General features: G+C 40.4%; 1 long non-coding RNA gene across 2 annotated transcripts in view; it reads right to left on the bottom strand.

Moving 5' to 3' along the window:
- The window catches only part of LOC144039419 (uncharacterized), a 155,196-nt gene that overhangs the window by 91,380 nt on the left and 36,416 nt on the right, over window positions 1-27,400 (bottom strand). Inside the window, exons 2-3 of one of the 2 annotated variants that reach the window (XR_013289436.1) lie at window positions 21,231-21,298; window positions 872-1,132 (exon numbers count right to left, since the gene is read on the bottom strand). This is a non-coding gene — a long non-coding RNA (uncharacterized LOC144039419). Of the gene's footprint in view, window positions 1-871; window positions 1,133-21,230; window positions 21,299-27,400 lie in introns of those variants that run through there. The other variant, XR_013289437.1, reaches the window with a different exon arrangement.

The raw sequence follows: 27,400 nt of genomic DNA on the forward strand, positions 1-27,400 counted from the left end.
GGCGTACTGGAATTGCAAATCATGCAGTTAGGACGCTGACTTACATCACTCAACTCTAACTAAATTAATTAAAGAGCACTTTAAAACAACCACCACTGTTTCCTTAAAGTGGCACCCAGGGGCCACTCAGCAAAAAGAATGAAAACAGCAGAGGCCCCAGAATTTAACCCTGTGGAACACCATACGTTCCGTTATACATGCAAATTCATATTGCACATATTCATTCGACCACTTCTTTTCTTCTTTTTTTTTTCTTTTTTTTACTCGATATAGTATGAAGGGGTTACAATATTAAGAAATCACCCGACGTATGATCACAAGAGCTACAAGTCGAGTACTGAGGGTTCCAAATTCCCTGCAGCACAAATAGGCCAAGTAATGCAGCGCGATCACCTGCAGACAAAGCCGCAAGCACGACTGACGCCGAGGAGCGATGTCATCTGGTGGTGCTTTTTTAATTGGCTGCTGTCAGATGATGTCGCGTCTAGGTGACATATACCAATATTCATGCATTTAAAATGATATTTAAAACCAACCCAAGGCTCATGTATTAATTTCATTGCCAAAGAAGAAAATGACGAACATTTTCACTACATTTTGTTTTGTAAACGGAAAATGTAGTTTCAGTGACTTAAATTATTATTTTTTTAAATTCCATTTTTCCATTTTTCAACATTAGTATTGGTTATTTCATTAGTTTTTGTTAACGACAATGTGTCCGGGCAAGCAAACTATCAGAAACACTGATTACATTTACATAATGGCAATACATGGAATTGTATTTATTTATTCCAGTCAATTCTCTAAAGAAGTAAGTTCTCCCTGTAGGGCCCGATGCCAGCAAATACTTGCACTTGATGGCTTCTTAGTGTCTCAGTTTGAACATTTTACAGACACACAAACACACACCACATACCATCCTCATCTCTGGCAAGCACCGGCCCATCCAGCCTGTTGCCTTCTCAGCTGCGCGATCAATCACGTCATTCCAATGGTTCTTATTACAGGTTGGCCCCTCTGGGTCAGGAGGTGGGAGTCTTTATAGCGGTGCATACGGGCGCCTCGGAACCTTTACATCCTCCAGTAGAGGAAGATGCGCTCGCACAGGTGGGATTTATTATCATTTCCTCCTCTTGTTTAAAAAAAAAAAAGAAAAAAAAAAGGGGGAAAGTCAAACAGTTTTGCTTTGTGAATAATCTCCTGATGAAAGGTGCTCATGCACGGCCGCCATCAAAAGAAACTGCCATTTCTCATACTGTAATTAATTTAATCTAAGGAAGATTGGAGCTACTTGAAAGGTACTGAAAAGCACATTGTCATGAAATATGTTGCGGTCATAGTTCTCTCTTGTTGATACTAGCACATGGGAGTCATTGGAGTAGCACACTATCGAGTACCGTAACCTTTTTTTTTTTTACCCTGATGGGGGATGTAAAGGTAACTTTTTATAGCTTATATCTAAAGTGTTAGGTTTCAGGAATGCTTGCCTACCTGTCAAGTGTGAAATTGCACAACCAAGTAAATCATCTGTGAGAAGTCAGAAAATGTGCATTCAGCAAACCCTCCACATTTTGACCCTACTTTTGTTATAGTCGGGCCAATTTCAATCCTTCTGCCCTCACATTGTGTTTCTCTACCCAAGACTTGGTGCCATTTTTTTCCCCCATTCGTAACAGACAGCTGCACTACACAGAACCACTGTTAAGCAAAGCTACATTGCTGTTGGGTGCATAGATCAGCATTAGCTTTACAGCATTTTCAGCAATAAACTGCACATGAAGACATTATATAAGATTACTTGGATGCATCCATTAGCATAGCCACTACAGCTAGGGAAGGAAAAACATGACTACAGTAAATTAAAAAAAAATTTTGTTAAATAAACTTTGACTACAGTGTTCCCTCGTTTTGTGCTGGGGTTAGGTTCCCAAAAAATACTCACAATAAATGAAATCCACAAAGTAGTTAGCTTTGTGTTTTACATTTCTTACAAATGTTGGAAGGCTCTAAAACCGCTCACCACACAATTTATACACTTTTCCCATCGAGGCATTTACATTTTTTCCCATTTCTCTCTTGTTTAAACATTCTCAATATTCAAACCTTTATAAATGTTATAAAATAGGTACATTAATGTAAAAAAAAAAAAATCCATGCAAAATTGCACCCAAAAAAATCTGTGATACAAAAAGTGAACCGCGTTATAGTGAGAGAACACTGTACTTTATTTTAAAAGTATTTAGTTACTTTGACTACTTGATTTTAAAAGTAACTTAGTTAATGTAGTGATTAGTCAATTTTAAAAGTATCTAGGTTGCTTTACTGATTACTTGATTTTAAAAGTAACCTACAGTAGATACTTTACTGATTAATTGGTTTTAAAGGTAACTTAGTATTGACTGGAAGAAAACTACATAAAATTGCAAGACGACCAAATGCAATAAACACTTCCTTGGTGGAGATAATCAAAAAGCCCCTTTACATTTTCCATCTTGCATTTCCTAACAATGCCCTTTGCTCTCAGGTGTGCTCTGCCTCGATGCAGATTAGAACTTCTAAACAAACACTCCCGAGGCAGTAAATCTTCAGTGCGCATAACTTTAAAGGTAAACTATTTCCTCTCAAATCTCCAGGTAATTGGAGCTACCCGCACGCACTTACATCGCGCGGCGCCATTTGTCACTTGCGTGTCAGTTAACCAGGTACGTCGACCCGTCCCATTCACCGGCACCTTCAGAAGTGCTCTCATGTTGCAGCTGCTTGGAAAGTGTTAACAGCAACAAGGGAAGGTGAGGAGGAAGAGCCCCGATGAGTCGTTTACCGTCACTATGCCACCGCGGCGCAGGTGAGCTGCTACTTGGGAATGCAGTCCGCCATGCAGGCGCATTCAGCTCCTGCAGACTGTGCCCCAGTCGAGGATGGGAGTGGTTTATGCTAGCGGGGAGCATCGTTTTAATTTACATTGCAGGGCTCCAGCACCGTGGCTGATGCTTGTAACGGCATGCAGGCCTCATACACTGTACTGAAATACACATACAGGTACTTAAATATGAATACATAATTGCTTAAGTAGTAGGAGTGCCAAAATTAGCGCGCTAACTTTTCATCAGCTAATATACATCATTTTTAAAGAGCAAAACTAGAATGGAGGAGCCATTTGGACTGGAGTACCACCACCGCTTCACTGCTTCGAGAGGACAACGGTAGTACCAGTTAGCGCCGAGCTAGGTTGTTGCAACAGTCAAAGGGAATTGCATGGACACTCCTAGGGCCCAAAAGCTGAGTGGATGTCCGTCTTGTCACTTGGAGTAGCTCCAAGTCACGTGCTCTTAAGGCGTATTTTATTCAGCAACTCCAGAAGATGGTTCGTGTTACATTACCAGTGTTACTTCCGGTTCGCTTGCAAGAAAGTTGTGTCACTAAAAACAATGCACATCCATAGGCATGCAATGTTGTACAAAAGAGTAATTATAAAACAATTTAGCGATAATAGATATAATAGAAATAGAAATATTTGTCGTGACTGGGGTCTAGTTGTAATTTACAACTAACAAAATGGCCAGGAGTCCACGAGTTGCTTCATGTTCTAATTAATTTTGCTCTTAATTTGAAATGAAAAAATATACTGTTCTTGTCACCAACATCATGAAACGCTAATGCCACCTAGTGGCACAAAAATTACCTCAACAGAAATCCATGACTCAATGTTTCACACACACAATACTAACTTGTATTATATGTTTAACTTCAAATAACTTTGCATTAGGTAAACATATTTGTCCACTTGTTCTTTAACAAGAGCACTAAAAATTAAAGGGGAAAATGTATTGCAAATTTTGAACAAATGATGTGATTATTTTGCGATTATTCACGAGTTAACTATATGAATTTTTTTTATTAATAACTACAGTATTTAAGATTTAATCAACTGAGAGCACTATAAACTATACTAAAATAGAAGCACTCATTCAACGCACTTTCTTAAAAGGGAGTTTGCAGTTTTAAAACTTTCACAAATCCCCCAAAGTCTCTGACCAAATCCACGCCGCTCATTGACATGCACTATACCTTACAGACACCTAGAAAAATCCAATTAAAAAGAGAAAAAAGTATTTGTACTTTACTATGTGACTTCCCACCACTGGGGTTTTGTACCTGGCTGGCCACCACACCTTACTAGATTCCTGCTTTAAAGACCTACCTGTCTTCAGTTATGAACAATGACCTTGGTATGTGAGTCAATAAACTGGTATTGACTTGTTTAGTTAACGTACAGTAGAACTTTTGCCAAAGTATACATACGGGAATGCATGCCAATCTCTATGTAAAGAAAATTAATGACACCAACATAAATCACCAAAAAAAACCGCACGACTGAAGCTGATAGCTCGCAGATATTCCCGTAGGGTTAAAAATCGCATGCCACCTATTTTTGGCGTCCTGCCTGGGTGAAGCCATAACCCCTAAACCCTGACCTTTACACAGAGTGACCTCCGCGGACCAATAATGGAGACAGGAAGGTATTAGGAGCGAGGAAGTGAGGAGTTGAAGGGGCCCGAGGGGTCAAGCCCAAAATGATGTGTCGGGAGGGGAGATGAGAAGAAGGCTGCTGTGTTCCGCCGTCGCACAATAAGACCTCAGTCACTGGACTAGAATCTGACCAATTGAGTCCAAGGTAATTGTTACCATAACGAGTTGGTGTGGAGAGCTGTCAGTCAGTTTGCAAACTTATTTTGGTACCTCAGTGAAGACCATTTGTTTGGAAGGCTTCCATCTTTAATTAACCAGACTAAAAATGTAAACGGCATTATGAGGTGATACAACAACCAATAATACAACTTTTTGAGTTCAATATTCGTGGTTTATATACATAAGTATCTCACCAAAGTGAGTGCACCCCCTCACCTTTCTGCAGCTACAGTATTTCACTCATTCACTCCCAGCCATTTTCACTGAAGCAACCCCCTTTCGCTCACGGCTGTTTTACTGGATTTTGACTGATTTTGCCATGCCCACAGAATATTGTATTCTATTGCCATAAAAACATGAAACCTGCCAAAAGAAAGATTGGAGTCTCTTCTTTCATCAGGAAAAAAAGTATGTTTGTATCGGTTTCTATTTAGCAGCAATTAGCATTAGAATATAGCTAAGTTTCATCATTATTCACAAACTTGTTGAAAACACTGTGAAAAAGAGCTTTTTTACAACATGGCCCGGCTGATCTCTTATACTCTGCTGCCACCTGCTGGCCGTTTTTTGTAATAACTATCATAGCTTTAAGCAACCTCTTCATGTCAGAATGTGTATCAAAGCCTATGATGTATGCTCTAGCATTAAAAAAAACAACATAAAAATGTATGAATATGGTTTTGGGAGTACAAACTCTGGTCCGTTTAAAGTGGACCAAACAGTGCAGGTCTGAATACACCCTTAGTTTTATAGCTCTCATACTCTATCATACTGGTCACTTAAAGTTCAACATGGCACCCCGAGCCCAAAAACTTTTTGAAGACCTGGGGAAAAAAAAGGAACTGTTGCTCTACATAAAGATGGCCTAGGCTAGAAGAACATTGGCAACAAGCTGAAACTGAGCTGCAGCACAGTGGCCAAGACCATCAGGCGGTTTAAGAGGGCAGGTTCCGATCAGATCCGGAAACAGAGTCAGAAGACCCAGAGTTTGCCTTTGGAAAACAGACATACGAGTGCGGCCAGAATTCAGCGTTCATCCTGTTTGTGCTCTGACAATACGCAAACATCAAATTGGTTTGTCGTCAGAAGCCTCGTCATAAAGATGATGCACAAGAAACAGTTTGTTGAAGACCAGTAGGATAAGGACATGGATTGCTGGAATCAGGTGCTGCGATCTGATGAGACCAAGATGTACTTGATATAAACATTTGGTTGAGATGGCCACTGCCTTGCCAAGCATGACTCCAAACCCTATTGAACATCTCTGGAGCATCCTAAAAGGCATTTTCACTTAGGGGTGTACTCCCTTTTGTTGCCAGATCAGTCCAATCACTGTGGCACGATATCAAAATCTTTCTTTGATGGTTGGCAACACATTGAGCTCTGTTGGGTTTATTTGGAAGAAATACGTGTTCTAGGTCATGCTAAAAAATCATCTGGGTGTTTGGGGAGCCCCGTGGTGGGCGGGGAGGGTTCCCTCAGTTGGATACATACACAACCAGAGGGCAAGCACGCACACACACTGAGGTCGGATCAGAGTCGATCAGACGACACAAATGATATCAGAGCCTGTTCGCACGGAAGGGCTAGACCAATTGTGTACGTGTGTGTGCGTGTGTGTGTTGATAGACTAGGTCAGTGAACATGTCAACATCAATAGTAGGGGGTTGTATAGCGTGCTGGTTCGCCCCCAGGGGGGCTACATGGCTGACTAGAGAGGGTCTGCTTCTTGACTTTTACAAACAAGTTTTTAATCACCGTGATTTATGAGTGGTTTAGATTAGCCAAAATCGCCCTTTTCCTCTGCGGTTAAGTTTACAAATAATCCAAAACCTATCTTGATAGATGATGTACTTTGACAAGCGTGCGATAGGGCTCCGCTCATGTGCCAAATCCCATCTCATCTGTTTCACTGTGGCCCTCTTTGTCCGGTGCTGGAATGTCGTGGCATTCCCAGATTTCCTGCTGATAAATCTAGGTGAGTGACAGGGATGACACGGTTTTATCCCGACGATTACCGCCAGACCCTAGAAGTCTGGCTCCATCAACGCACCGAGTTGTTGTTAAAACTCAGATCCCCATACATAATGTACCTTTGCATTTAACGGTCCCAATTAAGGATGCAATCGATAGAATTTTTTTTTTTTTATAGCACTGATACCTACTGAAAACATGTGATGAAAATCTGTTTTAAGTTTCACTTGTCATTACTGCTAGGTTGTATTGGTGTGTTAGTATCGGTGCATTTTTTTAATCTCAGTATAACACGTACCGTATCAGGACCGGCAGCGATACTAGCATCCGTATCAGTACAACCGTAGTCCTATTTATCCATTTTAAAGCACAGTCGAGAGGGTTCGCCAACACACTGGAGCTCTAGCATCTGTTGAAAGTGGATTTAGATCACTGGCAAATGACTAATGGAAGCTCATTGAAGGGTATCACATTAGCCTACATTTTTACCATATGTTCACAGATAAAAAAAAACGATACAATTCTGAAGCATGCTACTGCAGATAAAACAGAGCAAAATGTTACACACTTGACTTGTGTACGCATTCGCAATAGTCGTGCTTTTTACACCAATGTCCTGCAACTTGACATCCCAAAACAGAACATGAACTATACACCCGAATATGCTCATTTTTAGGTTTTTAAAAACCTGAATAAGATCCCAAATTACTCATTTTCTAACCCGATAATTTGGTCATATACTGTAAACTGTGCATGCTCTTGGGTTGTTTTTTTTAGTACAGGAACTTATTGTATGTGCGGCGGCCATCTTACGTTGCCACTTGCTAAGCCAGCCTAACTCTAATATATTGATTTTTCCACTGCAATAGTAAGGCAAGGCAAGTTTATTTGTATAGACATCTATATAGGCATCAAAAAACACAGTAGTTAACATTCGGAGCAAAGAAGAGAAAACTAAAGTAGGTTACAAAATTTACTTTAAGAACATACCATTGTCAATGTTAAAACATTAGACAGCAAACTTTTAAAACATTTAGCATAAGGATGTTTAAAAAACATGATTAAAAAAGAAAGAAAGAAAAAAAAGAAAAAGTTTAAACCTGGATTTAAAAGCATTTACACTCAGGGCTGACTTCACTTGTGTTGGTGTCTTATTTCATTTGTGTGCAGCATAACAGCTAAATGCAGCTTCACCATGTTTGCTTTAAACTCTTGAGTTCCACTAATTGGCCTAAGTCTGTAGGTCTCAGAGCCCTGCTGGGTTTGCATTCGGTCAGCATTTCTTGAATATATTCAGGACCCAAACCATTCAGTGATTTAAAGACCAGTAGCAGAATTTTGAAATATATTCTACAGCTGACTTGGGTGCCAGTGTAAAGCCTTAAGGACTGGAGTGACATGTTCTGATCTCTTTTGTTTTGGTCAGAACTTGAGCTGCAGCGTTCTAAATGTAGTCAATGAATGTTTTGATCCCAGTGTATTTAGCATCAATTCAATAATGCTAAGTTGTTTTTTGGTTATACATTTTTGGGGTTATACTGTGGTCATTATTGAGTGAGTCTTACATAATATTTAAAAACATCTTAAGTTGAAAATTCTCAACTACAGTATTTTTGTTGTGTAGCCACAATTAAGGTACGTGAGATATCATGAAGGTAAACCATCATGCAGTTAATGTCCTGCTTTAGTATATAGTAATATTAATTCAGACTCTCATAAATTCTGCTTGTGCTCCTTTTTAGTAACCATGGGAACAAAATGACTTTCAATGGCTTGTTTGTGTGTGACAGTTTTACAAATTGATGTGTTTTTGGTGCATTTCAAATCCCAAGTGAGCGCAGATGAGAAAGCCCAAAAAGCTCCACTTCTTCCAACATCAACGACCATATTGGTCGTTTTACCTTGCACCAAAATACGACCAAGTGTTACGTAATGTAGTTTAGCGACATCTATCGGCCATGTTCGATAGCGAAAAAATACAAAACTGAAACGCGAACCCGGGCGGGGAGGAGTGCAATTGCGTGCCGGGCGGCGCGTTTGGGACGTTTCCGGCGAGCATTTCGCTACTTCGCCCATTTCGTCGGTGTTGACTGAATTGAACTTTTAGCGCCATCGCATCAGCCACCGCCAATCGATGTCACCAAATACGTCACAGACAAAACACAGGAAGTGTTTGTGAACAGAACGTGTAGCATAGCAATGGAGGATAGTTTGATCGTCGTGGTTTAGAGGAACCCGGAGATGTACGACACGGCGATCTACGTGTACCGGGACAAAAAGGAGATTACTTTAAGGAAGAAGCGTGGAGGTTAGTTTATCTGGAGTTTGTTTGTTTAATTGTCGAAGTGTAAAGTAAGCTAGCAATGCTACAATAAAGTTAGCACCACCTACCGAAGCGGAAATCCCTCTTCCTCTGTTGCTGCGTGGAGCGAAACAAATTCCATTGAGAACCCAGCGAACAATCACGCGCGAGACCAACGTAGCGTCGCAATATTTTCGGTTCGGCCGGTTTTTACATGGAATACTAATAGATGAGATTAGGAAAAGGCACAGTGAGGTTGTAGACCATTACAAAACATGTAGTCAACACTAAAATAATAACTGGACAAATAGCAGAGTCAAATAAACACTCGTCTTCCGACCAGACAGACCGGATTCGAGTCTCACGTTTGTATTTTTGCACTATTTAACATAGTCGATAGATGTCGCTAAACTAAAATACGTAACACTTGGTCGTAATTTGGCACCTTTTCAAAACCACCTATGTGGTCGTATTTATTGGAGGACTGTTTCGTTTCTGGCTTCATCTGCTGCAACAGTCTGTGTTGGGCTTTGCTAAGGTGTGCGAGGCATACAAAATGTGATTCCACCTTTCTCCCCTACTTAGCCTTTAAAAGACTCCGGATGCCGATAGAAAGAGGTTCCATCCCACAGGTTGAGTGCTCCCTTAACCTCAAGATCTAATGAAAAAAAAACGTTAAAAATCTCCCCCATCCATCCGAAAGACTGTTACTTATAGAAAAGCCTCCTCCCGCCTTTTGGTCTCCCACCCGCCTCCCCTTGGTCTTTACTAGCCTGCCTCCTCCTTCAGTAGCCCTCCCGCTGCGATACGCTTGGCTCCTTTGATCTGGTCCGGCGCTCTAATTAGAAGGAAGTGAAGTGTAGGCCAGCGAGGTCACCATTACCCGCGACCCCTCTCATCGACCACTCCAAATGTCGTTAGGGAGCGAGACGTTCTCACGGCGTTGACCCGCTGGCAGGGATGCCGGGGGGATCTGGATCACGTTAGGGACTCCCGTAAAAATCAGGCACAATTTACATCTAATTTGAGCCGCTGGAGAGGTCAGTGCGCGGCGACTCGAAGGAACTCGAGGCTATCCCGTGGAACCGAACTGGCAGGACCCTCGTTAAGGCTACGTGGCCGGACCTAAGGTTGGGAGTTCATCATAAACAGAACTAGCGGGACAATTTGTCATAAAGGCACTACTAGGGAATAAAGGTTTATTGTGAAAGGAACTGGAAGGCCTGGACCCAACATGGCAGAGGGATAACCATGAAAGCAAGTTGGACTTAAAAGTTTGAGACTTGTCATAAAACGCAATGATTGGCCTCATTTAGTGGATAAGAGTGATGAAACAACACGACTACTGCTTTTGATCATGCCTATAAAGTAGCAGGGGCTTTACTGTGTGTGTGTTGAGGGATAATGTGTCATTACCTGAGCGATGTGAGTCACCAGAAACAGGCCGGCGCACATAAACCCAATAGACATCAGGAAAAAATGAAGACTAATCACATTTTGACTCTGCTTGTTAGGGGGTATTTCCTGTCCCCAGACTGATCCAATCTCGCAAAGCCGGCTGAATCCCAGACGTTACAGGACGCCAGGGTTGGGAAGGGATGAATTGTCTGCGAACGCAACGTAAGGCAACCCGCGGTACCGGGCTCGGAACCACAGAATTTTCCATCCAACAGATTTCTGGTGGCTTGTTTATATGTGAAGCGATTCATTCCGATCTGCCATATACGTGCTCCACGTTGTTTACATGTGTGTTTTATTATGGGGATAGACTGATTATTGTCAGCATACCAAATATCGGCATTGGTGCCTTTTTACAAATCTGTAGGCCGCGCTGGTATCTCACCGAGCGGTGAATGCTTGTGAACGTAGCAAATTTTAGGTTATCATCAGGATTTGTAAGTTGTTCACAGACAGTTTTTATTTGTCAAAAAGAAATTTTGACCATTATTCACTGTCTGCAAAGATCTTTTGAAACCTTTTACAAACCATGACAAAAGTCCAAAATTAGGGAGATACAGGTAACTTTTCATTTATGTACAGTATTTATTTAAATTTACACTTTACTTTATAAAAGATGACGTTGACACTGGGAACTCCCAACACTTTTTTTTTTTAAGAAAGAAATTATGTTGACATTACTGAAAACTTTATTTACAGTAGAAACCTTTAGGGAGCTATTGCTTAATTTAGCTTAACAGAATGCTGATTGACCTTGGAAGCTCCCTGCAATTTTTAAACAAAGCTGTCTGTTTTTGATATGTGAAAAATTAAAAGAAAAACCTTCAGTGTTGAAAATTTGTAGTTATTTTAACAAATATGTTTAATGGCATTTCAACAAATTAAAATGTTTATTTTATTTTGACAAACATTCTCTCTTTTAGAGCAAATGAATATCGGCTTGAAATATCGGTTATCGGCCTCCTCGACGAATAATCAGTATCAGTATCGGCCCTGGAAAAAATATATCGGTCTATCACTATTTTATTCAAATGTATCCAAGCTTGGATGTTTTCCATTTTGCCACCCTTCCCCTCAGCCCAGACATATGAAGTAGATACGAGACCTTGTTACAGAAATTTCTGCATCTCTCTGAATTTTGCTGTCAGACTCTTCAAGCCGTTTTCGTATCATGTTTGATTTTTTTTTTTTTTTGGGGGGGGGACGACGACACAGTTGTTGGTTTCACTGCTGTGCCATATTCTCTCCACACAGTGACTCTTGTCACTGTGTTTCAGAAATCTTTTGTACCCTTCTCCTGTCTGATACCTCGGAGATGTGAGTACATTGTCAGGAAAAGCCTATTAGAAGAGCTGAACTTTATTTGGGGTTAAACAGAGGCAACTTTATGTTCAGATTTAAAATGAGTTTGAATGTTCATTCCTAACCCAGCCACATCCCAGCTCCTAAAGGCAGTGCATATTTGTGAAACGACATTATCTCAGCTGTTTATTTAAACTTGCCCTCTGGAATTTTTTTTTCCAGTTGAGTTGTACAAGGTTATAGGTCACATTTGTGGTGGAAAAAAGTTTGGAAATGACTTAACTTGGTCTCACTTTGTTAGATCATAAAACCTAGTATTTGAACAGGGGCGTGTAGACTTTTATTTCTTTTCATGAGACAAACTATTTATTACAGTGAAAATGGGGGGGGGGGGGAGGTGACGAAGTGTAATATTTGATGTAAATGGGGATTAAGGGTATTCATACAAGTGAGGAAAGGGCATGGATTTTAAGGTAACACATCAAAGCGGAGGGATATTTTCCATTTGAGTTGTTCTTAGCACATCAAACAGTCAACCCTGAGTATTTATTCTGCGAAAAATGAAGAGGGTGTGGTTTAGAAGAAAAATCCATATATCTGGCAGGTAAACGCCCACACCTTGACACTTCAAAGATATTGTCAGCTACAAGGCCAGTGATTTAAAATGCAGTGAAATCTACACTGTAAACTCTTCCATTCCATCATTATGTGCTTGGTCATTATTTTTTTGAGGTAATATTATTAAATTGCTGGGTGCGATTGCTTAAGGTGCTTGCTGAGAGACGTTCAGGTGCGCACAGGTGTGAATGATTTATTGTGATATTCATAAGTGAAGAGGTTCTCCATGTAATTATCATGTCTTAAGTTTTTTTCTTGACTGACTTCAAAAGAGGCTCGGAAGGGGTTCGTGCATCACCTAAAATATTCCGGCTGTTCTTGTCTGGAGATTTGCGCAAGGTGGATTATATTAATCCGTATCTGTTGTGTGTTTGTGCTGAGATCATTTCTGATCTGACTTCTGGCTACAGTGTCGCCCACCCTCAGAAGGGAGCGGAAGTCCCCTAAAATGAAAGGTGATAAAAAACTACCGTTACCCAGTAGAAACTCCGCCTTGGTTAAACAATGTAAACTGTCATAGATCCTGGCTGTGTCTGAAGTCCTGGATTTTTTTTTTTCTTGCACATCCATTGTCAAGGCTCTTTTACTGTTGCCTGGTTTGGTGTGCTCCAATTTCCACTTGATGATGCGCCACTAGAAGAATTGAAGGGTTTGGCATCTTGCCCAAGGATAAACCACACACGGCATTGGAACCGGATACAACTTGACTCATTGTTGGTGGTTAAAAACGTTCCACTATTTATCTGTAACCTGTAAAGTACTATGGCCTAGACTGTGAATCATATATTGCCGAAGGGTATGTGGAAGTTGAACTAACAATCTCCTGAGGTCTACCTAAATATCCAAGAACGCTGAATATGAACCATAAACTGTGATTTTTTTTTTTTCTTGTGCAAAGGTCTCTCTTCAGTCTCTTGCAAACACATCCCATTCAAAGTTGGCCCAAAACTGTTGAACAGCAAGCCAACATTATTGTAAATCAGTGCTTCTATACCAGACTATATAAATAGTATCATTTCTCTATAAAATCGTTGAGGTGCTAATACTTTTTTTTTTTGTTTTGTTTTTTGAGAGAGCTCATCATGTCATCATCATTGCTCTCTCTCTCTCTCTCTCTCTCTTTCTTCTTTGTGCTAATACTCTTTGTGCACTCTGACAATGACAGCGCTGCTGCCACCTACTGTAGTGCATGTGCAATTATATTTTATTCTCATAAATAGAATATAATATATAATATAATATTCTTTCTTTCATATCCTTAAAGACATTTTTTTTTAAAAATGTGTAAAAATAAATACATGTAAAAATAAAAAATAAAATAAAAAACGAGATTCAAAAAATAAAAATAAATGTCGAAATAAATACAAAAAATAAATATATAAATAGAATTACATATAAATACAACTTGCGACTTGAGTTGCTTGACAACAAGTCGAGGGGACAAGATAGTCGTCCATTAATAAAGCTCTGCAATGCAAGTCGGCAAGACTTCCTTGTTTGCCGACCTGCTCACTTGACCAATGAAAGGCAGTTTGCAACGGCGGCGTCCAACACAAGACACGCTTAAGACTGCCCCCTCATTTGAATAACATTTCGTCCTGGCAGAGCGTCTGCAGCATGAAATAAATAAATGTGAGAGCAGAGCGTTTTTATTTATTGATTGACATGCAATTCCATTCAGCTCTAGTAAACATTTTAATTTTGAAAAATCAAACAAGAGCCACTCCAAGTGTGGGCTGCATTCCGCCAGTTGCCCATCCCTGCTCGAGAGAGTCAACTCTACGGTGCCTGAGCCAAACACTTGCACCATCAACTACCAAGATGATGCAAGCCAACTACACACCTAGAGCAGATTAGCAGAGGAATGAGAAGTGTGGGTGGTTGGTTGTACCCTCATGGCCACGAAGCAACTTGCCTTCAAGTGAAATTGCATGGGTTTTGCGTGGGTGAATTCCCTTTCCCAAATCCTCTCTGGCCTGAGCACTTTTCCCTTGAACACGCCGGCTTTCTGCATGAACACAATTGTTATCCCTCCAAGCGGCAATAAAGGAGCAGAGTCCTCTGTAGGTAATGCCCACGCTGCTGTTTGATCCTGATAAATCACAACCGAGAAAACAAACAAACACACCCAGTGTGAAAGGTATCCATTCATTCATTCATATTATTAAGAGCACGGTTTTCCTGCGAGACCTGTGGAGAAAAGTTCACCCGAAAAATAAAAGTGTAAAGTAGGGTAGTAGTATTAGTATTTTATTATTTATTTATTTTTAACGTTAATTTTAAGGCGAATTTTAGAGCGGTCACCTCCATTTTGTTCAGCTTTAGAAACTTGTCCCTCTTCTTTTTTTTTTTTTTTTTTTTTTTTTTTTTTTAACGAGAATTTTTTATTTTTTATTTAAACGGTTTAACAGATTTGGCCCTCTAAATTGTGGGCCAGTCTCTTGGGGTAAAATAGGAAAATAATAATTAAAAAGCACAGCATCCGCCACAAAAGAGGATGGCCCACCGGGCATTTGCCCCGAATGGCAGATAGCCAGTCCAGCCCTGCTTGTTGTAAAAATAGAACACTATTTGGCGTTGTATTCAAAACAGCCACGTCAGTTGAAAAGCCAGAAGACCTTATTGGATAATCAGTGTTGTCGAATGCTTCTCCCAATCAGACCCTTGGCCTCCTGGTCGGGAACCTTTGACCCTCACCTGCCTCCTTGGGGCCCTAAGCAGCCTATCAGGTGGCTTCCCCGAGGTGGCTCCAGTCAAGCCAATCACTCCTCCACCAATGCAGGAGACCCTCTCACACTGACACACACACACACGCTGGTCCTCTCACCTCTGATCTCGGCGTATGCACACCTGAACACTCGATACGGTTGAGTCACTGCTTGCATGCGTTTCATCTCTTTCCTGTCTTTATTTCGCGCATTCTTCTTTGGTTGTTAAATGAGCAGCCTCAAGGGCGCAAGAAAAATCACAGTGAGATTTCTGACAGCTTGTGTGTGTGTTTGAGAGAGAGAGAGGGGGGGGGGGTCCTTTTATGAGCTATAAACACAAGGAAAAGGAGTTGGGCTGTAGTGACCTCGTGGAAACGCACACGTGTACGCGGCGCATACATCAAACACACCTTATGGCATCATAAAGTTACCCAACATCCAACTGCTTTTTTTTTTTAATAGACTATCACACCCATTCAAACATATGTTCTTAAGGACTCCATCAAACACTGAACAAAGACGATCAGAAGAGAAGATCTGTTTTTTTGCCCCATGTTTTTCGCAACCTAGTGTCAAGCACCGCATACAACAAACACATGCATAGGAACATGTTGCTTACGTGTTAATGATTAGGCGAAGGGGCCCATTTGCTTGCGATGGGAATGTGGGCAGTGGTTTCCTAAGTGGTGCTATCTGGGTCACAGGGCCAAGGCTACTGGCTTGCTATCAGCTGGCTCCACACTCACCACCGCTTCATGTGGAAAAGATGCTAACTTGTCAGAACACTTTGATCCTGTTTGTTTTTCTCGAAATTTGATCAACATTCATGGCAGCAAAAAAAAAAAAAAAAACACGATAGAGAGCTTAACCCCTTGGAAGCTTTTAAATATCTGGTTCCACTAGTGGTTGGTGTGTCTGACTCACAGTTCTGAGGTCCTGGGTTTGAATCTTAAGCCTGAGCTCCTGTTTTGATACGAATGACATAAGAAAAATGTTACCTGGACAAGTTGTGATAAAGCAAAGGTCTGCATGGATTTTTAGTAGTTCAACTACCCTTACCTCAATCTAGTTGAGCCTGAAAACTGTAATACATACAAATAATATAAAAGGGGGTCAATGATGGGGTTCCATTCCTGTAGCTGCGACATAAGCCGAATCTGTGCTTAAGTCGGAACGTAGTCTATCACTTACCTACGCCAATCCAGTCATGTCATAAAACCGTAAAAACGCAGCAACTTCTAATACTGCATTATTACGTATTCTCATGTTGCTGCACAAACTACTTCAATAAACACTGGTCGCTTCTCAAAATGTAATACACTGTATTGGTGTCCTCGTAAACCTAGCAGGATCTGTAACACCAAATCGCAACTTAAACTTAGAGAATGCAATTCCTAGAGAAATTGCATGTGAAGGTTGAGAGGCTGAATTAAAAATTGTGGATATGCAGTGATACTGATGATACTGAACATGAAATGATATACAATGACTTTGAATGAGCTGAACGTGTTGAAGTGGAACGGTTGGAATCGGTTTAAAAAAAATATGGAGAAATTAAAGGAGAAAAACAAACAAAAAAAATTTGGCTTTTATTTTGAAATTTTGAAAAATATATATTTGCCGTTTTAATGAGCTGATCAGTTTAAAGTTTGAATCTGTCAAAAAATGTAGAAATTATAAAAGAAAAACAAAAAATAATATATTTAGGCTTTATTTTTTACATTTGGAAATGTTGCAGTAGAAATAAGCTTAACAGTTTAAAGTTGGAACGGTTTAAATTGCTCAAAAATTGTAGGATTTAGAGGAGAAAAATAAGCAATATAAGAATCGCTTTTTTTTTGAAGTGGGTATTTTAAAATGTTAATTTTTTATGGTCTGTGGGAATCTTTGGCATGTTGAGAATTGTTCTCAATGTGAACTGAATGAGCTGAATGATTTAAATTGCAAATGGGATTGATTAATTTCTTAATCTGTTAATTTGGATCATTGGTCTTTGTGTCATTGATGAATTTTTGGTTGAAAAATGGTTAATTTTGAGAAAACCATGAATTTTTAGAATTAGAAAAAATGCAAGCACGCTTGGCGTGAATTTGTCAAAAATGTTGAAGTTGGAATCGTGAGAATCGGTTGATAAATGTAAAATGAGTAGCGCGTCAAAAAAAATGTGAGGAATAAAGCGCATGCTAACATGCTAAAGTTGAAAGTGTAGAACAATGTGTGAAGCCTTCAATGAGAATGGCGTAATGCAAAATGTGTGTCACGTCACAGATACATGACAGTTCAAACTCCAATTTTGTGAGATTGTAGGCATATTTTCCCAGATAATTCTAAATCTGTCCAAAGTATTCCGCCAAGATGAGGGATGTAATGACACAAGGGGCCCTTTTTAAAGAAATGTTTAGACCCTGTCGCCTTGTGTTCCGGTGCTGCCTCCAATAACACTGGGTCACTATGAAAGAAAAGAGCGTCTTTGTCCTCTCTGGTGCTATGGTTTTTAAGTAGTTGAGGGGCTGCCAGTGGCCGTACGGCTCTGCCAGCAAAGCATATGTAAGCACATTCACATGCATGCGAGCGTAAGTGACGGCTGTGTCGGGACCCGCTGACAGGGACCAGCGTGACTGGCGAATTGTAGTGACAGTGCACTAGGGATGAAGAAGCGGGATGGCTCCAGTGGACGAGCGACCTCTGACCTTCTGTGTCAGAACCGAGGCCTCCCTGAACAATAGCATGAAGAGTCGCCGAAGCTAGGGAAGAAGATTTTTTTCTTTTGAAAATGCTTGGGGTGTCCTTCCCTGGCTTCCTTGATCGAGCAGCGCAGCCATATCACCGTGTCCATCTCTGACACTAATGCTGTCCTAATGAGCCTCACTCATAATGCTGGCTTAAGCACAGGGATGTGCTGGGAGGCGCAAGGTGACAGGGGTTAATGGGAAGGAGGGAGAAGGAATTGGGCGGCCATCCACAAGATTGGAGGAAAGACAGGACTGAAGCCCCCTGGCTCTGAAAAGCCAAGCCAAGGTGGAAGCACCTTTTTAAATGGTCAACACGGGATGGCTTGTATAAGAGTTTTACGTCCACTTTCAAATACTACATTGTGACCAAATGGTGGAACCAGATCCAGATAGATGGGAAAATTGATGTATGGAAATTTTCATCTATTGAAAGACTACTGACAAACCCAATGACTGCACTGGCTGGTTCGAATCTTGGATCTGACTGTCAAAGTGTCTTTGTACCATGACTGACCTGAGCCTCCATAATGCCAGAAAATACAAAGACAAATAACTAGTAGAATAATTGTGAATGTGATGTATGACTTGGAAGGCCCGTTATACAAACACGCAACGCAAACACTTGCTCTTCTACTTGTGTCTGGCAACAGGACAAGATTTGGTCGATTCCTAATTAGCTATTGCGCCTTTTTCAGGTCTCAATCATGATATTTCTTTCAAAATGGGAAGAATGAAATGTGTGGCAATTCATCCTGTTTGGCAGATTCAATCGTGGGTGCGCCGGATTAATAAATGAGCTTCCACATCTGTTTGAGTAATCAAGCTTGTGCCCGTTTTTGACCCTTAATGACTAAAAATGCCATTGTATAACATTAAAAACAGATTTTTTTAATGTTTTTTTTTTTTTTTATGCAAGAGCATACAGAAGGCTTTGATGCAGCTTCTGGCATGAAGAGGTAGCTTAAAGCAATGGTAGTTATGACAAAAAAACGGCCAGTAGGTGGCAGCAGAGTATAAGAGATCAGTCAGGGCCATGTTGCAACAAGCTTTCCCAGTGTTTTCAACAGGTTTGTGAATAATGATGAAACTTAGCAATATTCTACTGCAAAACAGAAACTGATAACAGATACAAATATACTTTTTTCCTGATGAAAGAAGAGACTCTAATCTTTCTTTTGGTGGGTCAATGTTTTTATAGCAATAGAACACATTATTCTGAGGGCCTCGCAAAATCAGTCAAAATCCAGGAAGTGAATGAGATAATGCCAAAAAATGCCATTGTATGACATTATAAACACCATTAAAAAGAAAAATTGTTTATACTTCCTTTGTGAAAATGAGCGCTGACCTTTAATTCACTGTTTGATTCAGCGGTTGGCACAGCAACCGCAGGAACAACATACGACTTGTGAGGCAATTTCATGCAGTGTTGAAATAGCTATAATTGATGGAGTTTACATTGATTGATGATTGTAAACTTTATCTTGACTCACCACCGATTGGGCAACTTCTGATTTGCAGCCAAAAACAAGTCATCTTAAAATGGAAGAGGAATGTTGTGGCTTATATTTGCTTCCCCGTCATGTCTAGAATGATTTAATACAACAGAGTCACATCTTTCTCTGCTGAGGCAATAAAGTCAGACTTGAGAGAATGTCTGACATGATGACAGGAGTCGAGGTAAAGCAACCGGCTTGTAGACTAACAAGATGACACTGTGTAAAAGAGCTTTTTTCACCCGTCTATCTTCAGAGGTGGCAAATCCAGTTCCAGAAAGTAAAAATCCTGCCACAGTTTGGCTTTAGCCCCAGGTGCTAGCTAGCTAGCTAGCACCATAGCTAGTTCCCCGGGTGTTTGTTTACCTTGCTAGGGAGCTAGCTAGCTAGCACGAGGGGCTAAAGTCAAATTGTGGCAGGATTGTTACTTTCTGGACCTGGATTTGCCATTTGTGTCTATCTTGCTCTCTTGTATGCCTAAAGCAAACTCATTGCTTTGGCTGGAATCTGCTATGTCCACACGCCGCCTCTTTTTAAGCAGGGAGAGGCAAGCGAAGAAAGACCAAATGTTGGAGTATTGACCCACCGGCAGGCGCCTTATCACGGTGAGAACCTACACAGATGACGAATGAGTCTATGGCGCGGCAGATAAGACGGCAGGTAAACGGAAGGGTCATGGATACAGAGGGTAGACTGGTCCCGCTATGAGTGCAATATATAAAGCCGGCATACATATCAGCTTTGTCTGCGCGTGGTTTAGCCAGAGGTCAGACACGCCAGACTGACAGGGAAGGAGTGGACGCTTTAACGGGTTAATCTGCGTTTTAAGGGCCTGTTAACCACATACAAGCTGTCAGAAACACGTCCGGGATCTCTGTACGCCCACATGTGTGCAAGAGGAGAAAACACACATAAACACACAAGGATGTGCACGCACGCACACACACACATTGGGTTCAAGGGGCCACTGAGTACAGGGCAGTAGGTGTTAGATTACAGGAGCAGGGGCCATCCAAAGCATCGCCTGCTCCTATCTTTATTTAACCGCTGATTAGACGGACTCTTTGAAGGCCTCTTTAATTGCCTCCGTGATGGAGCTTTTAAAACTGGGAGGATTTTTTCCACCTTTTTTATTGATTTCTCCTCTCATGACACCAATAAAAATGCCCACGTTCCCATTCTGGGACGCCTTCTGTTTTTCCGCCGTTCACCCTTTTCCTCTTTTTCCACCCCAAATTCCTTCACTCGACCTTTGTCTCTCACAATGTGGATCAAGTGCCGAGGCCGAGCCAGCACCAAAGCATTCGGCTAAATAAAGTGATGCAGTAAAGCCCCAAATTTGAGTGTCGCCATCAAAATCGAAGTCATCAGCCTGGCGATTTGGAATCATCACGTTTAAAATGCTGCCCCCCGGGTAACAATTTTATATGATCATCACCTACCATGTCATTATTCTAACGTTTTTATCAGTCAAGAAGACATAAGAAATTTTAAAGCCTTTTTAACAACACCAGTCCATTTAACAACGTTTTACGGGGTGACAAATAAAAATAACAGCTAAACTGCAGCCGATTAACATATTTTAAAACTACTGTTACAACAAACCCATTTGCTGAGGAATAAATCATCAATTAATTGTCTGGTTCCAACTACTTACCGTTTGACAATAAATGTTTGGAGAGATATTTAGAAAATGTTCTCACATGCAGGACAGAAAGAAAATGTGGTTTTAGCCAATAAAGAAAAAAAAAAAGGCCCAGTCAGCTTTATAGGATGCTTGGAGCGAGGATAAAAGTGCTGTCAACGTAAAAGCTACAAGCTCATCCTCTTAATGGTGCTTCAACCATTGTTGCCAATAGCAAGTTGAAAGCAATCATCTCAGGAAGCGGTTGTAATAGGAACATTGATTAAGAAACAAAAACAGGCCCTTAAAGACTGGAAACAAACTTACCTTCAATCTGAAGGTGGAATGATGATCACACTCTTGATTCCTTGCACTGGATAGGGATGGACAGAGACCTAAAAGAGAGCATTTCTATGAAAGATAGAAAAAAAAGAAAGCCTGGTGGTAATTTAAAATTTTTAATTTAACATTTGTTCCTGAGATAAGAGTTCCAAAAAAGGTGGCAACGCCCCTTTTTCGATAAAAATGTCCAAATTCGGCAGGGCGTAGCTCCCACACCCCTGCTCCGATTGACCTAAAATTTGACATCCAGTGTTATGCCATCACTATCGACAAGCACACCGAGTTTCATTAAAATCAAAATCTGCTTGGTTAAAATATTCAGATTTTTGTAGGTAATTTTGCATGGAATGACCGACAGCTAGTTTCTTTTGCACCAAAACAATACACGGAAGCATTAAATGAGTCACTGATGGGTCAACCAGTTGTAAAGTTAAATAAAACAAATGATTCAGTTCATTTTTGCTTTGCTTTACGCAACCAATTCCACGATGGGATCACAACTACATGGATGGACTGAATCAGCCTGAGCAAAGCAAATCAGATCTATTCATCGATGCATCGATCAAACGTTTCAACGTTCATAAATTAACATATATCGACACCCCCTTCATATGTTCTTGAATACCATCGGCATAATGTCCTTCTGCTAATGAAGGAAAGTTGATGGCTGTCTGGAGAGCAAAGGGCACCACATGAGGCTGTCACCCTGCCATCTTTCTTTTGATCATGACCCCTGGTGAGTCAGCTGTTTTTTTCTACTTGATCACTCGCTCCCGACCTCAGTCACGGCTCAACGCCATCATGGCCAGGCACTCCCTGTGCTTCTGCCCTCCTGCTCATCAAATAACATTTGCACTGAATATCCAATAATGCATTAACATCATGGGCAGCCCAGAGGAGAATGGTTAGGACGTAGTGATGAGTCATCCGGTCTATTACTCGTTCCTTGAAATTGTATTAATTTATTCCCAGCAGTCAATTCTCTTTGTTTCGTTTCTGTTGGTTGCACTGGTTCAAGTACTACAATTGTAAGCATGTCCAAAGCATCCGTAATCTGTTTCTGTCCGTAATGAGACTTCTTTTTTTTAACCCCTGTGTGAGTGTTTGTAACCTTGGAGGTTTTATGGCAACTGCTGGGGTTCTGATCCCATTAAGAGACTCATTGATTCTTGTCTGGCTGCCATTCTGCAGCGTCAGCACTGGCACTGTATTGATTTAAGGTAAAAATCGACAGAAGCTCTAACCAGCCGTCAATGACACTCTTGGAGGATAAACACAGGCCTGCTGTAATAGCAGTGGACAGGAAAGAATCGATACCAACTGATATCTCATACTACTAATTGTAAACTAACATCATTAATACAATTAGAGATGCTGGAAATGCTGCAATGGCTGCTCAGTAAGCCATTTCGACTAATCTAACCAATCTGACTAATCTATCTCTAAAAAGGTCACTGCTGTAGTCAAACTGGAAAAACAATCTGTTGTCAGACCAAAAAAAAAAAACATAGTAGGACTAAAAACATGTTAACTAGCTAACTGGCATGGCTAACATCAGCTAGCTTCTACTCTGACATCTTCACTAAGTGGAGAAGAGCAGAGAAGTAGTTCATTTACTTTTACTCATTTCCATTTTTTTTTTTTTGCCTGTATAGTATTAATCTTTCGTTAGAGCAATGCAAGCCTTTAATTTTGTGTCCAAAAAAGCGCTATATAAATCGAATGCATTATTTTTTATTATTATTATATTTTTGTTTTTAAAAAAAAACATTGCATAGTCAAGCTAAAAATACAAAATGATTGCACATTTTCACTAAAGATTCAAACTATATCAATATCCCAAAAACAAAATTTCCCAATTTATTCAGTGTATGTAATTACTGGCAAATTTTACATGATCCTAAAATCAATTTAATTCACATTTCAACTTCATCTGCTTAATTAGGGATTAAGGCACACCCACTGAACTGGAGACTGGCACCCTGACAAAGATTACAATGGTGTAATTAGGGATTTGTCAACTAATTTACAAGGCAATCCCTTGCATCCAACACGACCTCTGACCCAACCTAGAAAGGTTTGGATTGGCAAGAGGGCGCCAAACCGTGTCAGCGACAGCGAGGGGGGGTTGACGCGGGTAAGAATTAAAGGGCAAAGAGATGCTTTTCTTTTTAGGGAAGAGAGGGAATGTTAGAGGTCATGGAGAGGAAGAAGGTTGGTGTAAATATGTGCAAAAGGAGGAGAATGCAATTTTAAAAAATAGGACTTGACGCTAGTACATTAAATGAATTCCCCTGTGAGAATGTCACACTCAAAAGATTGTTTTGATTATTTCATTAAGCGCTGGCTACTTGCTGCTGTCACACACGACAAAGCAATACCGGCTTATCGGGATGCCAACCATTATGCATGTAACAAGGGTGATTAAGTCGTCCCCCTGACCTGGTTTATGAGGTCAAATGACGGCGAATGATGTTATGCCAGCTGATTCAGCACCCCCCATCTCTTATTGATAGCATCAGCTGACCGATTCACCCCACCTCTGCTGCATCAGCTGAGGGATGCCACCCCTCCACCGCCACTACCCACTCCCCCCCCCTCTTTAAACCCTGACAGCTGACAGTCTGGGTCTCACTACCCCCACACCAACTGCTCACCTCAAAACGCCATTTAAAAACACCATTTGAAAACTCAAAACCCACACTCTGAGCGTGTTTGCGACAGGTACATTTTGCACCTGAGTCGGGGGTTCCTACCTAAATGTTCGTTTGGTGTCATGTCTAATATGTAATATGGACATTCTTGCAGTGAAGATGGGATTAGAGAATCTGGGTTAAAGACATACACAGTCCCATCTGTTGTTTTGGTTTTTCCCCACCGTTGATCATAGGCGTTCATCCTCTACCTCCCCCAACACTAAATCATTGCATCAATGCGTTATTAATTATTAAAGAATAGTATTTTTTTCCCTTTTCTAATCCAAAAGCATTACAGAAGTACTTATTCTACCTTGACGGAACATAACACAATATAGTTCATGGTTAACTCTCCTTCTCCTCTTTCTGTGCCCCTTTGTCTTTATCTCAGCCTGTTATAGTTTCCCAGGCTCCAAAAGCTGATAACCCAAGTTTAGAGATTTCCACTTTGACGCACACACACTCCTTAAGCAGCAACTTGCATATCTAACTCACATTTTACACCACTCCTAACAGACAAAATGCAAGTTTGCTGAAACACTGCTAAAAGAAAAAAAGATAGCCCAATTATATATATATTTTTGTGCTAAATTAGTTAATAAAATCTTCATTACCACAAAAATAAAAAAAATAAAATATACAATAAATAAATTAAAAAAAAATATATATATATATATATATATATATATATATATAAAAAAAAATATATATATATATATATATATATATATATATAAAAAAAAAAATATATATATATATATATATATATATATATATATATATAAAAATATATATATATATATATATATATATATATATATATATATACACAATAAAATATATATATATATATATATTATATATAAAAAATTTAAAAAATTTAAAAAAAAAGCTAACCTCGCTAATATCCTACCTGATCTGATTAGGGCTTACAGTTAAATGGTATTTCCCACATTAGATTTGCTTCCAAGTGCACAATATGGATGAAATCCGGATTAAACTTGGACTCAAACCTTTCAAGTCGAAAATCGTACTGAGGAGATGCCATTCAAATTTGCACAAAACTTTGTTTGAACCATCCAACGCAAGACGCCACATGTAACCTAGCAAGAGGTCAGTCCAAAGATTACCTCTACACACATTTTGCTTTTTCTTTGGCTTTTTTTGCAGCACTTATCCAAAAATAAGTGTAAAATGAGCATTTTAATAATTTTACGCGTTAGTATTAACAGTGCTTATGGTCTTTTTACACATGTCATAGCTATGTGTGTTAAAAAAGTTGCTGAAAGAGGAAGTCAACCCCCCCCAAAAAATGATTGACAATATTTATGTTCTATTCAGCCCCACTAGTCTAAATACGGTATTTTTGGTTAATATTGCTTTAGTGGAATACGAGTTAAGCAGCAAAATCCAGCAGTTTTTATCTATATCAGAGTTGGCCAATTTGCCACTTGCTGTTGAGAGAAAATGACAACACAGTTGCTGAGGTCTTATGCTGCATTCGAAGATGGTCGGATATATCCGAGTTGGTTTTTCCCAGTTCCGACCTGAAAGTGTTCGAGGCGAAAGTCAACAACCAAAATGGCGGATAGTGATAAATTGTGTTTTTATTTTGGTCCTCAATACTCATTTTGACCTCCAGCAAACTTGCCTTCTCGCAATTTTGCTTCATTTATTGTTTTTATCTTATTTCATGAGCATTCCATACAGTTCAGTAGTTCCCGGTTTAATTTCATGCAGGGAGATAGCGGCATACTGTCACCTACGTTGTGTTGCGTGAAGTTATGTCAAATATTTATGAATGAAGAAAGCCATCTAGTTTTATACTCGAGTAAATTGTGTTTTACCATTCACGGTCTATGTTTCCAAAGGTGTTCGCCATTGTAGCGTGACGTCACTTGTAGTCCGTCGGTGAAGTCGGGGTACTTTTTTGTGTTCCCCGAACACACTTGCTGGTTTGAACTCTGAAAAGTCTGACTTCCGACCATCCTCTAATGCAGAATTAGGTAACAACCAATCACAGCTCAGCTTCAGAAAACAAGTGAGCTGTGATTGGTCGGTGCCTGAGCCGTGAGCAACTGTGATGTCATCTTCTGTCGACAGCAAGTGGCAAAATGGCCGCATCCCTGAGATGGATAAAAATGGCTGGGTTTCGCTGCATAACTCAGCATAATATAATATAACACAATATAACATATTATTGTAAAAAAAAAAAAAATGTTTAAGCCATTGCCTGAACAATTACAAAGGGGTTAATAGAATCAGTTGACCAGTGAATGGACTATTTTTATTTCATTCAAAATCTGAACTTCCATTTTAGGGGTTCCACTTACTTACTGCTATATTTTGCCCATTATTGGCATCATCATTTAAGGATTCTCCCCTAAATGTAATGGGGACAAACTGACAAGCCCATGCCAATAAAAAAATAATATCAAATAACGTACCACTCTAATGCAAAGCTTCAAGGCAATTTCTCTATATGAACTTAAGTCATCGGCTTAACATAATTTACTTCGATGCACTCGGGGAATGAAACCTGCAGACAAAATTCTCGCGAACACATCTTTAGTGGCCTCAAACTCAAGATACTTTTTTTTTTATTTTTTTACTCAAATCCTCCCTTATATGCTAACTGCTAACGCAGCTTTTGCAAATGCTTGACAACAAAGACAAAACATAGTAGTAGATGATCTAATGTGCAAAATTGCTTACATCTGTCTTGTTTGGAACCTAAACAAGAATGTATGTGTTGCATGCGCAAAACAGAGCAAAATGGCCCTTAAGCAAAGTCACCCCCCCCCCCAATGCATTCAGGCTCCCAGGACCCAACACAGAGGCAATCTTATACCATTGACGGAAAAAAAAAAACATAAAACAGTGAGAAGAGAGGATAAATCAAGGTCGTAGAAAGACAAAAGCAAATGGCCGGTGGGGCCCGGAGTGTCATCTTGCCTCCACTTTAGCTGAAAAGAAGGGAGGGCGTAAAAAAAAAAAAAAGGAAGTCTAGAATTTACCAGAGGAAAGTTCTCTTTCTTTTCCCGGACAGCTGAGCATCTTATTATGGGATTAGATTTAACCAGTGCCCCCCCTTGGAATGTGGAACAGAGTGCTGGTGGTAAAGGGTGTGTATATGCGTGTTTGGTTGGCTGCTGAGGTGTAATAAGGGTGGCCCTGTATGGTTTGGGCTGCCACTTGGTTGCGGTGGGATGGGTCAGGGACGTAGCGTGCGGACGGGTTTGGCAAAGTGCCAAAGGGTGGGGGTCGGTTGGAGGCAGGGGGTGCATAGCCGCAGCACTGGGGCCCATGTGGAGTCATGCCAACAGCGCAATTACTCCTCATTCTCAACAGCTGGCACATAATGCCTATTCAGGTCCTTGTGGTCTTCGCAGCTCGCAGGTCGTCCCCCCTCGTGTGCCTCGGCACATCGTGACAACCAAAGATCGGCTCCAAAGTGCC

This window comes from Vanacampus margaritifer, chromosome 19, assembly GCF_051991255.1.
Source record: "Vanacampus margaritifer isolate UIUO_Vmar chromosome 19, RoL_Vmar_1.0, whole genome shotgun sequence".
In the NCBI taxonomy this organism is placed as follows: Eukaryota; Metazoa; Chordata; class Actinopteri; order Syngnathiformes; family Syngnathidae; genus Vanacampus; species Vanacampus margaritifer.